The sequence below is a fragment of the Sorex fumeus genome, unplaced genomic scaffold (assembly GCF_029834395.1).
Source record: "Sorex fumeus unplaced genomic scaffold, SorFum_2.1 ptg000097l, whole genome shotgun sequence".
Taxonomy (NCBI): domain Eukaryota; kingdom Metazoa; phylum Chordata; class Mammalia; order Eulipotyphla; family Soricidae; genus Sorex; species Sorex fumeus.
Window position 1 is genome coordinate 139,390 of NW_026606154.1, and position 15,620 is coordinate 155,009.

At 52.4% G+C, this 15,620-nt stretch overlaps 1 protein-coding gene across 1 annotated transcript in view; it reads right to left on the reverse strand.

Annotated features, from left to right (window-relative positions):
- The window catches only part of RANBP17 (RAN binding protein 17), a 243,532-nt gene that overhangs the window by 9,045 nt on the left and 218,867 nt on the right, over positions 1 to 15,620 (reverse strand). The gene's annotated exons all lie outside the window — the stretch shown is intronic.

Below are 15,620 nucleotides of genomic sequence, written 5' to 3' on the forward strand. Positions count from 1 at the left end.
CCTCCTCCCCATTTCCGGAAAGTGACGCCTTGCGTTTTCTTCAAGTGAAGAGCCGCCTGGGGGTATTTACAAGCCCTCCCATCCATTGCAAACTCTACGGAGAGGCCACCGAGTTCTGCCGTTGCTTCAGTGTCCTCCATTCCTGCTCCCGTTACCCCCAGTTCCTGAGACAGTGGCTGCAACCAGAGTTTATTGGGCAAAGAATTACCTGGCAACCTCCTAGCACGCAGGGGGGCAGAAGACGGAGTTGGGCGGGAAACTTCAGGATTAATTAATTGAGAGTGCTGCGTGCCGCGCGTCTCCTCCGGATGTGACAGCGCGCGTCACCGGGAAGATGGTTTTATTTCCCGTGGATGAAAGAAATGATAATAAATACTTCAGCCCAGTGGCGGGGACGTGCTGGAGAGCGGCAGCCGCAAAATTGACGGCACTACACCGTCAGCCTCTATCCTGAATCTTCATTAGCCGCCTGGAACTTTCCACGCACAGTAAATCATATTCCAAGTGGCCGCACACCTCGGGGAGCTGCAGGAGGATAAAACCCGAAAACCGGGAAGGCGGGGGCGGGGACACGGGAGGCCGCATGGGGCTGCCGCCCAGCGCTACTGGGAAACTCTTCCTTTTTCCTCTCACCCATATCCAACTACTTTTTCTTCCCCTGCAGTGAGGTGTGCAAGTCAAGTCCTCCTAATGGAGATGCAGCCCCTGTGTTTCCCAGGGTAGGAGTCCTGGGGGACGTGGGCTGAAGAGGGCTCGCTGCTGTCCACTCCGAAGCCATTTCCCACCGGTTTTTATCCAAGGGTCAGTGTTCTTTCTAATCCTGGGTGCTGCCGAGTTTCCCCACCCCCACCCCCCGGTGGGCTCTGCAGCCCCTAATGGGTGTCTAGCCTTGGTGGGTGCGGGAAATCCTCGGCTTAGCAAAAGTGGACAAACGGGCTGAGTGGGCCTGGGCCAAGGTCCACTCACAGCCTTGGGAGCTTTGCCCATCTCCCAAGCACAGGCCATTTCAGCTGGAGGCTGAAGGACGGGGAGTGCCCGGAAGAAGTGGCCGGGGTGGGGTGGGGCGGGGGAGGACGCGCAATGAGAAGCAGCATGGGAGACAGTGGGTGACATGTCCGAGGGGACCTTGGAGAGGCTGTCGGAGGCCGGGTGCCCGAAGACTGGCCAGAGTCTGGGTGCCAGGCGGGACTCTGCAGCATGGACATGTGTGAGTGAGCCTGGGCCAGTCTGCTCGGGGCGGCCTCGGAGGGTTTCCCGCCTGACGCGGGCAGGGGCGTCTGGTGATCCTGACCATTCCCGACTGACCGGCCCTGGGAGCAGGGATGGGGCGAGGAGGTTAGAACCCCCGAGCCCAGTGAAATCCTTCCCAGACAAAGAAAAGGGAGCTGAGCTGCAGACAGGCTCTGGGCCCTCGGCACAGACAGAGGAGGCCGCGGCGTGGCAGGGAGAGGGGGAGGGGCAGAGGCCAGAGAGAGGACCCCGGGCACTGCATGCGACATGATGGCGGCACTCATGTCCGCTGGGAGTCCGGGGAGGGCACGAGGCGGCGGGCTGGCAGTGTGGCCGGGAAGGAGCGCAGCTCACGGCAGAGCAGCAGAAGGCCAGTGGCCTGCCCGGGCCGGCCCCGTGTCTGCAGGGCCTCCTGGTTAGCGCCTGGGCCACGTCTTGTGGCCTCTGCTCTGCGCGGGCCCTGATTTCCTGGGGCGGTGGCGGTGGGGGCAGAGACATCTCTGGGACCAGCATGTGCAGGGTTATATCGGCAGGCCCCAAACGAGGTGGGAGTGTGGGGGAGGAAAGAAAAAATAAAAAGCAAGAAGAAGCATTTCTGCAGGACGTGCACGGGGCCCTCGCAGGCAGCTCCCATTACAGACGGGCACGTCTGACCGCAGAGGGCAGCGCTCTGACTCTCAGGCCCGGGGCTTTTATTTATAGTTGTCTAGATGGGCAGAGAGAGGCCTGGCAGCGATCAGATGGGACTCGGGAGGCCTCCGGTCCCCTCCGTGACACCGGGAGGGAGCCAGGGAGGCTGAGAACACAGCCCCGTGCGCTGGGCTTCAAGCGCTTTTGGTGCCTGGACCCCGCGGGCAGTCGGGTCCCTTGAGCGAGTCGCAGGCTGAGCCCTCCACAAACTCTCACACGTAAGGACGCAACCAAGGGCGATACACAGCAGTGCCACGGGCGAAGAGACCAGAGAAGGGCAGATCCCTCTGCCCGGGGCGGGGGACACTGGTGACATTCCTGCCTGTTGTTGAGAAGCCGCTAACCCCCACAGGCAGCGGGCCAGGCAGGCGAGAGGGTCTGACCAATGTCATCTGGGGGCTGACCAGAGGTTCCCAGGGACCAGAGGCAGTGTGGGAGGGACGGTGGCAGACGGGGTCGGATGGGGGTCAAATGTGGTGGGTTGTGCAGAACAGATCCGCGATCTGGTGGGAAACGAGGTCCCATTTGCCTTGCAGGGTCCCTCTTGGCAGTGAGATGCTGATGTGGATGAGCTCCAGAGAGAGAGGGAGCCTGGGCTGCCCCCCATTCCCCTCAGACGACGGGGAGGAGGCGGTCACGGACACAGGTGCCCACCTGGCTCCTCGCTCAGGACTCGACCCAGCTCCGGCCCGGCTGGCTGCACTGCCAGGAGCCTGAGGGATGGCACCGCCATTACTGCCCCTGGCTCACAGCACCTCACTTAATAGTGTCCCCTTGTCAGGAACGGTTCTCTTCGTCAGGAAGCTTTTTATTGATGTTCAACCTTCATTTTCCCTTTCTTAATATCATCCCATTATGCCAATACTCCATTGTGCCCTGCTAAGTAATTCCCTTTCCTCCTTGGCATTTACCTCTTCCAAGTATTTATAGACTTATCAAATGCCCCATTTAGTTGTCACTTAGGCAGGCTAAACATATTTAGCTTCTCTCCTCTGGCCCCATAAGCCAGCCCTTCCATTCTCCTAAATCACTCGAGTCACTCTCCTCCAGGTTTCTGTCAGCTGCCTTCCAGCCCCACAAGGCCGGGCCGGGCCGAGAGCACTGCTCCCTCTCCCAGGGAGCGAGCAACTTCTCCGGGGGAGCAGACGCCCCACAGGCCGGCCCTTCCAGGCTCCTACCCGCCCGGTCGACCGCGTTATGGTCCATCTTCTTGTGTGGAAGGTGCACCTCCACTTGTGTACAGAGTACTGTGTGTTCTGACAGTGCCTGCCTGCCTGCCTGCCTGCCTGCCTTCCTTCCTTCCTTCCTTCCTTCCTTCCTTCCTTCCTTCCTTTCCTCCTCCCTCCCTCCTTCCCTCCCTCCCTCCCCTCTGTCCTTTATTTCTTCCTTCCCTCCTTTCTTCCCTCCCTCCTTCCCCCACCCTCCTTCCTTTCCTCCTTCCCTTCTTCCTACCTTCCCTCCTTTCTTTACTCCTTTCTTTCCTCCTTCCTTCCCTTCCTTCCTTCCTTCCTTCCTTCCTTCCTTCCTTCCTTCCTTCCTCCCTTCCTTCCCTCCTCCCTCCCTTCCTTTCTCTCTCCCTTCCTCCCTCCCTCCATTCTCCCTCCCTCTCTTCCTCCCTCCCTCCTTCCTCGCTCCCTCCCTTCCTTCCCTCCCTCCCTCCTGCCTTCCTTCCTGCCTTCCCTCCCTCCCCCTTCCTTCTCTTCTTCCTCCCTCCTGCCTTCCATCCTTCCTCCCTCCATCCCTCCTCCATCCCTTCCTTGCTTCCTTCCTCCCATCCTTCCTTCCTTCCTCCCTCCCTTCCTTGCTTCCTTCCTCCTTCCCTCCCTCCCTCCCTCCTTCCTTCGTTCCTTCCTTCCTTCCCTCCCTCCTGCCTTCCCTCCCTCCCTTCCTTTACTCCCTCTTCCTTCCTCCCTCCCTCTCTTCATCCTTCCTCCCTCTTCCTTCCCTCCTTCCTTCCATCCTTCCTCCTCCTTCCTTCCATCCTTCCATCCTCCCTCCCTTCCTTCCTCCCTCCCTCCCTCCTTCCTTCCTTCCTTCCTTCCTTCCTTCCTTCCCTCCCTCCTGCCTTCCCTCCCTTCCTTCCCTCCTTCCTGCCTTCCCTCCCTCCCTTTCTTCACTCCCTCCCTCCTTTCCTCCCTCCCTCTTCCTTCCTCCCTCCCTCCCTCTCCCTTCCTCCCTCCCTCTCTCCATCCTTCCTCCCTCTTCCTTCCCTCCTTCCTTCCATCCTTCCATCCTCCCTCCCTCCCTCCCTCCCTCCCTTCCTTCCCTTCCTCGGTCTCACTTCTCACACTTCCTCATGGCTCAGAGAGTTATGAGAATCCCTACTATGCGCCGGGCACTGTGGTACTGGATGCAACGAAACATGGCTCCCTGAGGTCTGAAAGCCGAGGCCGGGTATCCGTCGTTCTCTTACTGCCCACCCATCCACTCGCTTCCCTCCCTCCTGAAGGGTCTCAGAGAAATCATCCCTAAATGCACTTAGCACTAATTGACGCTCTCAGTTCCCTGGTGGAGCTGCTCTGTCCCTCGAAAGCGAGATGCCACTTTTAAGTGCGGGCATTAGCACAGAGCTCTGGCTTCGAGTTTTCTTTCTGGTGGTTCTCTTGGGCGCCGAGGAGACTTCTCTTCTGGTTCCAACCTTGCCCTTCCCTTGTCGTTGTTGTGGTCATCGCCGTCCTTACTGGCAGCTTGTTTCCAATTCCTTGTTCACACGGCCTCAGTGAAACGTGCCCCTGACCTTTTCCAGGGGAGGCTAAGGGAGAGATGGAATGGGGGGGTGGGGCTAAGACAGTGAGTCTGGACTAAAAACCTTGGCGAGGTGGTGGGAGGCCACAGGAGGAAGTGGCTCAGCCCCCGGGTGCCGGGTAAGCTTCAGAATTCTTTCTTCTGGCTGAGGTGGGTGCTACTGTCCCCAAAGAGGTGAAGCGACTCTGCCAAGGAAACGGTTAGGGAGAGGTCTGACCGGTGGGCAAAGCCGCCCCGTCGGCTGAGAAACTTGTCTGCTCTGACTGTTGCCCAGTAGGACCCTCGACACACACAGAGAGTGTCGAAGACTCGGCTTTGAAAAAGGAGTGTGGGATGTCAGGAGCCTGAGAGCGGGGAGTCTGCAGGCACTGAGGGCCCCGGGGTAGCTCTGGAGAGCCCACGAAGCAGCAACAACTCACCAAAGGTCCCCGGCTTAGGGAGCTTCACCTGGTCCTTCAAAGGCAAGTCTGCCTTAGCTCCCGACTCTACTCTGTAAGCTCAGCCAGCACCTGTGGGTGCCGCTGCCTAGGTTCTTCCCAGGAGTTAGGGGAGAAATGAATCAGGAATGCTGAGTCATGTGGCTAAGCCCGCTAATCTACTTGGGGAACATTGCACGAGACTTCCTTTCCAGCACGTGAACCCCCCCCCCCCGTAATAATGGTAAAATGAACAAATCATGCGTCATTCATTAAGCCAACCCTCACTTTAGACCCTGCCATTTCCCCAAGAAACCGAGACGGTCTCATACCCTTCACTCAGGAAGAGAAGGCAGACGCTGGCCCGCCATTTGTCCTGTCGGCCTCGGAAAGGGAAGGATGGGCGAGGACAAAGGCCAGGGGGCCTCTTCCTTCCATGGGCACCTAGCACCCCCGCCAGTCCTGTCCCTTCGCCATTTCAGAGGTGAGCTGTCATCAGTACCCAGAGGTTCGACTACTGTGTGACGGCGGGCAGGGTGCTCAATGCCCAGAACTCCGGAGCTCTCGTATTCTGGATAGAAAGTGAAGATTACAAGTAACTACCTCGCGCAGTGCTGAGTACGGTGTCTAGAATTCAGGGCAAACCTCATACATGTTAATCATCTCTTCCTCCTATTTCATCACAGTCCTTCATTATCTCAATTCTGAGTCTGAGGCCGCCCTTCTTTTTGAGTGACTCTTTTGTCCCCTCAGACTTGCGGGCAATAAGCAGGCGGTTTCCTGAAGAAAAGGCCTAGCCCCTTCCGAGGAGCAGGGTAAAGGCTCTTCCATCTGGGAGTGGCAGGGGAGGAATCGCTCCTAGCCCCGTCTATTCTGGGCAAGCGAGATGGCCTGTCTGTGTTACCCAGACAAGCGGAACACCCTCCTCGGGAGTCCTGGGCTGGCCTGGGTGCGACGGAGGAAGGTGATTTCCTGTGTCCGCAGAGACAGAGATTGGAGCAGAACAGCTATGCTTATGCTAGAAGTAGGGAGTGCAAAAGAGACCCCAAATCAGGAGTGTGGGGTGTGTGTGTGTGTGTGAGAGAGAGAGAGAGAGAGAGAGACATAGAGACAGAGACAGAGAGATAGAGAGTGAGAGAGTGAAAGAGACAGAGAGACAGAGACAGAGAGACAGAGATAGAGAGTGAGAGACAGAGAGACAGAGAGTAAAAGAGAGACAGAGACAGAGAGACAGAGACAGAGAGATAGAGAGTGAGAGTGAAAGAGAGAGACAGAGAGAGACAGAGAGACAGTCAGGGACAGAGAGACAGAGATAGAGAGTGAGAGACAGAGAGACAGAGAGTGAGAGACAAACAGACAGAGACAGACAGACAGAGACAGAGAGACAGAGAGATAGAGAGTGAGAGAGTGAAAGTAAGAGACAGAGAGACAGTCAGGGACAGAGAGACAGAGATAGAGTGAGAGACAGAGAGACAGAGTGAGAGACAAACAGACAGAGACAGACAGACAGAGACAGAGAGACAGAAGGATAGAGTGGGAGATGGAGAGAGGGGTTGGGGTGGGGGAGAGCATGCAAAAACAGAGGGCAACGGTCCTGTGCTTCCTTGTACTGAGACTTTGTAAACGAAAAACAAAGACCACTGGGAATCAGCAGGCAAAAACACTCCTTCAGAACACAGACTGAAAAATACTTTTCCAGTCAGTATTTACTCCATGGATTAGAGATTCTCCTTACAGAGTTTTTTTTTTCAAGGGATACATTTAGTAAAACTTATTTTACAACAATGGCCAGTTGTGCCAGTCACAATTTACCAAGAAGTTGAAAACCTGCTTGCTTGCCAAACGTCGCCATACTGGGTGAGACTGTGAGAAAGAACCTCTGATTCTTACGGGGCTAACCCCGTCTGGAGCAGAGCTTTTCCTCCTCCTAGGAGATGTTCTATCTGCTTTCCCCGAGTACGGAGAGCCGGCCCCTGTTGGTTGTTTACAAAGCCTCTGCTATTCTGAGAACATTTGCCCTAGACTAATAGCCGAATGGGCCGTGCTAAACTGTGGATAAAAGAATGATGACAGATTGCAGTCACTTTAATTTATAAAGAAAACACTTGGAGCCCCTGGGAACGCCACATCAAGCCAGGCACCCAATGACTTCGTGCTAAGTCATCAACAACAGGACGGTCTTCGCTCGAAGACAAAGGCTGATGGACATGTGACTTACTCATTTCAAATTCTTTATGAAGAGCTGGCTTTTTTTTAAAGCTCTGTGGAAAACATTACGATCCCCCTATTCTATAAACATACAAATATAATTGTAAAATGACATCATTCTGTTTTCATTTAATTACCCCTGAAATGCTTTCTATTTAATATTCATTACTCAAAAGCTAATTTAAAAGAGAAAGAGATGCGACTTATTCAAAAAGATGTACTGTCATTCACAGCAATAGTTATCTAATATACAGAAGTTAATAAAGCAGATTAATCTACAAGTCCCTTTAAGCCATGCTTGAGTCTTGAACAACTGCCTCTTTGACCCTTCACCTTCACGCTGTGCAGCCTAGCAGGTACCAGCTGCACAGAAATCGTGGTTGTGCATCTGAACACAAAATCTTTTCTTGCTTTGCTTCTGACCAGCAGCTGACCCTGGAGGAGTGATTGTTTCTGGTGCCGGCCTAAAGGCTACATAAACCAGTAGCAGATAAACAAAAGGCTACATATACCAGCTGCCTTGCCTAAGGGGACCGTCCTCGGAGGACACCTCCACTCCTTCTCCGGCGTCCCAAATCGCCCCTTGTTTGTTTCCACACATGCATGTCCTCCCGCTTACTTTGTGCGAGGGGTAGGTATTAGAGGCCTTCCCCACCCCCCAGCCATTAACCACACACACACACACACACACACACACACACACACACACACACAAAACCCCAGGAAAACCCAAAGCCCAAACAAACCCATCCCCTCCATCGAACTTGACTTTTGAGTATTCCGTGTCAAACTGTGCCATTATGATGCTAATCGAGGCCTGATTTAGCAACTTTAATAAGAGGCTAAACCCGCCTATAATTAGATAATAAAATTTTATTATTGTATTTTAATATTAAAAGTCCTAAAATCAAACTCTTCAAATCACACACGGGTACAGAACTGAGGGACTTAAAATATCATGGCCCCAGAAAGTGAGAAAAAAAAAAAAAGCACACTGTGCTGGTTTCTCATTCCCAGAAATGTAAACACGGAATTCCTATGTGGTGGCAGTGAAAACTCCAACACTCTTAATTATGTGCAGGGAAGAATGAATCTATTCAGGCTGAAGCACACTGCCATTTCCAGCAACAGCATGAGATGGCTTTGACAGTTATTTCTTGGATACAAATTACACAAGTATAAAAACAATCCCCAAAATGATTAAATGCAGTTATGTACATAGGAGAATACCAGTGCAAATGGTAACATATTTAAATGGTTTTCCTTCATTAAAAAAATTATATATGATATTAAACCATCAATCACTGCTGAGGCACAGGAGTTTAAATGTATTGTCATCGGTTGAAATAAATGACTTGGAGACTGAATTCTGGCTCACTCAATATGGTGTCTTCACTGTTGCTTAGTCACCCAACTCTCTGCTGGTTTGGGCTACATCTGGTGGATTCCATCCCTTTCAATTAATAAGGCAAGTTATGCTATCAATGGATTACATCCTTAAACTGCGCTTAGAGGTAGAAAGACTTCTGTATGTCCTGGCACAGAAGAACAACAAAACACCTCTGCTGCCTGCACCGTTTAGGATAAAATTGGGAGGGCTTATTATTTCTTTCCTCCTCTAGGTTTAAATAAAAAATCCTCGTGGAGTTTCCGCTGCGTTATTAGATACAGCAGGTTACAAATCATCCTGATTTTGCCAGTCATATTGTGTACTCATCCTATATCCAGGTATGGACCTGCTGCCAATTCCTGTGGACCGTTCTCCTAAAAATGAACTCTGGGGTTTTGTTTTTCAGACATTCTTTGGTCATCGTGACAGATCAGGCTTCGTGAGGCACTGGGACAAGACTGCAGGTAGAGACCATCTCTGGGTGGGAAATTACTACGTAAAGACAGGTACTGTACTTAGAACACTAATCTGGTGATAGAGAAGCCAACAACAGGTTCCCATTTAACTGGCTTTTCTTTGAAAGTACAAGAAAATTTTTGGTTACAGTTGAAAGAGGTACTCGGCAAGTATTTCTGTAACATTCCTAAATGAAATCAGGATTGTAGATAACAAAGTACAAGAAAGTCTAACAAAGATAACGGGGTTGCAGATAACAAAGGACCACTGGGCCAGAGGCCCCCTGCGGGAGGCGGGTAGGCGAACGCTCTTGCAGCTTCATGGATACCATTTTCCGTGAACGCTAGTGTTTTTTTTCCCTACTTTTAAAATGAGAAACTTTAACTTCAAGACGGGGGTGGCGGCGGTCACGCATGCATCGCTCGTATTAGTTTGCCCCCCTCTTGGAGTTTTACTACCAGGTTGGCACCTGGCTCCTGCTGTCCTGTCCTGGTCCTCTAAGACATTCTGACCCGATCCTTAGGAACTTAGCGTGTCAGGGTGAGCGTGCGTGGATACACACCGCCGTACCACACCACACGTAACCACGCCGATTTGGGGGAAACAAAACAAGGCAAAGGTTTTGCTCACTGAATTTCACCGTCTGCTTACGGCATCCCTCCTGTCAGAAGGGCAGAGAGACATTTTAAGTTCCAGGAGATAGCGAGGTGTCCCCGTCACACGTCAAAGCTAACGGACGACACTGTTTTGAAGCTGCTCACGCGAGGAGAGGGAGGGAGAGTCCACACCCAGGAAGGCTGGGAGGACTATCGGGGACTATCGTGCTAGTCCTGAGAGTCTACCAGGTTGCTCGCTTGAAGAGTGGTTTTAATTTTTTGGTGTTAATTTTTAATCAGTGACCAACGTTGAGAATGCGGGGTTTCTGACTTCTCTTAGCCTGTCTGGCAGCCCCAGGTGGGGGGTGGTCTCACCGTCCCCCAGGGCAGCCAGAAGTGCCTCAGGGCTGTGTGGAGGAGATGGGGCCCCCTTTAGGCTGTGTCTGATGAACTCATCCTTGGCTGGGCTCTGGGGGACCTCAGCTGTGGGACCCAGTAGGATGGGGTGGGGGGATGGGGGGCTTTTTCCAGGGAAGCAGAGGCTTCTGTAGGGGGCGCTGTTCTCTGCAGCAGAAAGGGCTGGGCAGCTCTCCGATGGGAGAACCAGGGGAGGGCCAGAGGCAGAGCCCTTCCCAGCTGCCATAGGGACACAGCCCTGGGCAAAGGCAGACCTGGGTGGACCCCCGAGCTAGCCCCGGGGAGCCCTGGGCAGAGGCTCTTCCTGATGAGACTCTAACCTCCTCGGGACTCCGCGTCCTGCCAGGGCACTGGGCGGGCACACGGCGGTGAGGGGGTGGAGAGGCGGCTCCATGAGCACAGCCCTCGGGCCTGTCCCACGCCAGCTGGCAGCATGACCTCCGTCTCCTCGCCTGTTGCCTCCCAGGGCCGCGGCCCATCTGTTTTGTCCTGGCTGCGGCAGAGCTGGGGGAATTGGATAACTGTTCCCGGCCCTTCTCCTTAAGGACGGCCCCAGTGGGACTTAATGGAAGTTCGACTCGTCTCGTTGAAAGTTCTCAAAACATACATGCTACTTTAGACTAGGGACAGCCCAGAGGACAAGTTAGCGTGTGGACTTGGGGGGCTTGACAGGCCTAGGTGAGAACGGCAGCTTCCTTTCTGACTCTGTCTGTGGCTCTGAGAAAGTTACCACCGAATCCTTTTTTGTGTGCCCCCCACCCCCCCGGGAGCCTCTATGTCTGTAGGACAGTGATCACGATACCATAGCTGCACAGAGACACGGCGATAATAAGTCAGATGATGCAGACGCTGGAAGGATAGCACAGTGGTAGGGCGTTTGCCTTGCACGCAGCCAGCCCGGCCGAACTGGGTTCGATTCCTCTGCCCCTCTCGGAGAGCCCGGCAAGCTACTGAGAGTATCTCGCCCACATGGCAAAGCCTGGCAAGCTACCCGTGACGTATTCAATATGCCAAACACAGTAACAACAAGTCTCAAAATGGAGACGTTACTGCCCGCTCGTGCAAATCGATGAACAACGGGAGGACAGTGTTTGTTTTTGGCATTAGGTCTTTCCTAGAATCAAATACGCAGTCCACGCGTTGACTGCTGTGAGGAAGACCACGGGTGTGGGCGCAGCAGTGCAAATACTGATTTTTTTTTTCCTCTTCTGGGAATCCAACCCGGGTCGGCCACGTGCAAGGCAATCGCCCTCCCCGCTGTGCTATCGCTCCAGCCCCCTAAACACCTGTACTTGTCATGCAGTGTGGGGTCCGACTCCTGACTTCCTTCAGGCCCTGTTAGTCCAATCATCCTCAGATCTGGTTGTGAACATTCTTTTAGCTCTATTAATTTAACTGCCAGATTCTTCTTCTTCCTTTTTTTTTTTTTTTTGGCGGGGTGGGGGTGGGGTCATAGCTGGCAGTGCTCAGGCTTGACTCCTGGCTCTGTGCTCAGGGATCACTCCTGGCGGGCGCAGGGGACCATGTGGGCCACTGGGGGGTCAAACCCGCATCAGCCACGTGCGAGGTAAATGCCCGACCTGCTGTACTATTGCTCCGACCCCTCTAACTGCCGGATTCTCAAGGAGCCCGATGCAAATCAGCCAGACTGAGCGACTGGGTCAGAGGGAGGAAACACGGTTGTATTTAGGGTTCACTGGAAGAGTCTTTAATAACGTCAGGAAGCCTGGCTAATTATTTTTAAAGAGGATAAGAGATGTGAAGGTATGTCATTTGCTTAAGCGTCTCCCACCGTGAGGGGCTCGCCGAGGCTGCAGGGTTCAGGAGCTCAGCCTCCGATAAACGTGAGCCGGAGCTTTCTCCTGTTTAGTAGTAGGGAATGGGATCTTAACTATGAAAGATGTCTCGTATGTCAAAATGTTGCGCAATATCGTTTCAATCTAAATACAAAAATGAAAAAAAGCGCAGATGATTTCCCTCCTGCTGTAATTCACTCTGGGATGCATGTCATGGAGAGCACTATACAAAAGCAATTTCCATTGATTGACTGACTGATAGAGGAAAAGGGTGAATGTTCTTTCAGCTTACGTCCCTACTGAAGTATGATTCTTATAGCTCCTGACAGCTCTTCACAATCTGTAGTTAAATGCCAGGTTATTGGGGTGGAGGACGGACGGGGGTGAGGGTGAGGGTGAGGGAAGAACGGGGGGAAAGAGCGAGAGGCAAAACTTTTTTTCAGGTTTCTGAAAAGTCGCCGTCAGTGAAATCATAAATAAGTGAGGGTAAGGTAAATTCAAACCTACATATTCTAATTCCTCCCTATTCAATATATTTAGATTGTAGAGAACTGCTAAAAATACCTCGCTAATTGCAAAATCTAATCAGTTACACTGACAATCACGCAGTCCCTGTTCCACTTCTGCGGAGGGTATTACTCTTTCTAGACCAATTAGCTTAATTGAAATCCTGATGTAGAGATGCAGTTGGTAGCACTGTCCTAGTCTTATCTGGAAAACAGCTCTATCTCTGAAATGGCCTCCAATTCTAGAAAAACACACGCCCTTCCTCGACCTAATTTGGGCAAATGTTTCCTTCGGTGGCGTAACTAAGTGAATGCCGGACTATGGGTTACAGATGCAAATATGAAACAAATGACAAAACTATAAAAAAATATATCGCAGAAATAATAACTGCTGAATGACTTAGGCAGATCACTGTCTAATCACCATCACTCCTGCTCTGGTCTGTTTTTAAAATTGAGGTTTGACCCAGGCAGGCCACACAGTACGGGATCATCTGTTTGTTATATGGGGGGGGGAGGCAGTGATGTTTGTGTCCCCTGGGTGTGGACCGGGTTCCTCCCAATTGTTAAGTCTAGGTAGTGCTGACTAGACAACGATTCTTATTTGAAATATAGATTCACTTCACTATAATGGACCTTCAAATGGACTTAATATAATGCTTGCAGAGTTAGATTTATTTGCCAGAGATGGATGGTGGCTTATTTGAAGTAGGCTGATTTTTTAATTAAAGATCTGCAGTGCAGGAACAGTGGCGGACAGTGAGTTTTGCTGGTGGGGGGGGGGGCTGGGGGGGCGGGTTGTGACTCGGTTCGCCCAAACTCTAAGCCTCCACGCCACTCTATGCATGCTACCTAAACTAGAACGACAGCGACACGTAAGGCTCCCCAGCCGCAGAACAGGTCACCACCCGCACGTTTCCAGGTGAGAGGCACCAGGACGCGCGTCTCCCAGGCGGCCCTGTCCGCAAGCGAGGCCCCGGCTAGCCTCCAGTTTCCTTGGCTCGCAGAAATCAACGTTCAGAATTTGGAGCCGAGACTCTTCCCGCAATGAAGCTTCGAGCCGGTTAGGTCCAGGTTTGGGGAGGAGAGTTCAAACGAGTAAATAATCGCAGGATCATTGCATCAGTTAAGTTTAAAGAGCTGACAACCCCTCCCTAAACTCTGAGCACAATTAGTCATCAGGGTCTAGTTTTTCAGCACTGTTAAGCAATTTGTAACCCATTCCTTTTAATAGGGTTAGGCATTACTTAACCGACACAGATGCTCTGAAAACCGAAACCGAAGCAGCAACCCTGTTCATTACCTTCCGTGATAGGCAAATCATCTATAAAAACAGCATTTAATGGGCGACCAATGAATAATCAATGGCTCACTTTTCATCTGAGTGTGAAAACGAGAATAATCTAATACCAACTCCCTCTGGTCTGAGGCCAGATCTTGGGTTCTGCTGCTCTTCAGGGCTGATTTATAAGGTCTTGGAAAGCTGATGTAAACAGATGATCAATGGGCTCATCCTTGCTCATAATAACCCCCAACTGGCCCACTCCCTCTTTTCCAAGTCCATCCCTCCAGGCTATTAGCTCTGTCCAGCTAATTCTTCCCACTGTTCCTGCCTGCTGCTTTTACTCTGGCCATCCACTCCGTCCAGCCGACTCAGAAGTAATTTTATACGCAGCAGAGAGCGGGTGGAATTGATTTTTCACTCAGCGCTCAGTTCCCATCTGAATAATTATCAATTTTACTGCCTCATAAAGGGAAGAGTCAAAATTTCAAATCAATTCAAAAGAGCTTTGGAGACTACAGAAACTGTGCATAAGAATAGAGGTCAAAGTTGTCAGTGACCTAAGGAGATGATGTCAGATATTACTAGACCCAATAGTTGACATCAGAGGCACTCAAGATGATATAACCCGGTGCTAATGCAAATCATATTTATGCTGACTGTCAGAGCCCGGGCATTAATATTTAAAATGCTATCTGAAAGCCTACATTCCAAATAAATAGAATGTATTCCACTGTTAATAAAGATATATCACTACTTAGTCATGTGTTATAAAGTAAAGGATTACCAAGTACGATTAACACGGAAATTACTTAAACCAACCAGTGCATGGTCATTCTGGGAGAGACGCTCTGGCCTGTCCCCTGCCCTGGCCAATCTTGCCTGGCCTGGCCGCCCCATGCTCAGTGAGGGCTGCGTCCTATTGATTTTTACTAAAATATTCTCCCAACTTCAAGCTCCTGCCAGAGTTTATGGGATAATACTGTGATCCTGGCTGGGGGCTGGCGGGCAGGTTTGGGGGTGGTCACGTTGCATGTTCCACAGTGGGCTGGGGCTGGCCTGCGTCTGGCCCCATCCAGGTCATTGTTTTTTCTCCCTCAGTTACAAGTTTTCAGCCACTGGCTCTCCACCTTCTCCCTGTAACCACTGAGGGCTACAGCCGACTGCCTGGACATCATTCGTCCCTGCAGAGGCTCAGCGGGGCGCAGGAGGGATGGAGTGGGCGTGCATGGGACTCTGAGTGGTGCAAGGATCGGTGTGACTGAGCAGGTCTCTGTGGCCCGACGGGTGCACCCGTGAGGCGTCGAAGACGTAAGCACTGCTGGTGCCCTCCGGGCCACGGCCTCTCCTCGCACGTCCCTCTCGTTTTCTCTGCAGCCACTGACCGTCCGGTGGCGCAACTTCCAGTCTCACTGTCCCCAGGGAGAGGAAACTTTCTCTCAAAGCCCAGCTTTTAAGGGGAGCAACTGCATCTTACGATTCTGTCGGCTCTGGCGCCCCGTCCGCTGAAAACCTCCGTAAGCGGGAGTTCTTTTCCCCTCCTCTCTCTGCTGACTCATCACGGTGGAACAGCTCCAGGGCCACCGCCAGGAGTGCAAGGCCGGCGGCCTCCTGCCGGGTCCCACCCTGTCTGCCCGGTCATTCCCTCCCCAGCAGAATGACCCGGGAGCGGTCGGCTGAGGCGTCCCCCTCCACAAGCCTAACGGGACTGTGCTTGAATACCCGCCAACGATGGCGGCCGAGAAGCACGCGTCTTTTGTGCTGTCTCCTTCCATTTCCCTCACATCTTTCCTCGTGGTGATGTTTTTCTGCTGACTCCAGGAGCTGGCTGGCTGGCGAGTGACCGTGTGAAAGTGTTTGCATTGGTAAAACACAGACTGTCGTGCGG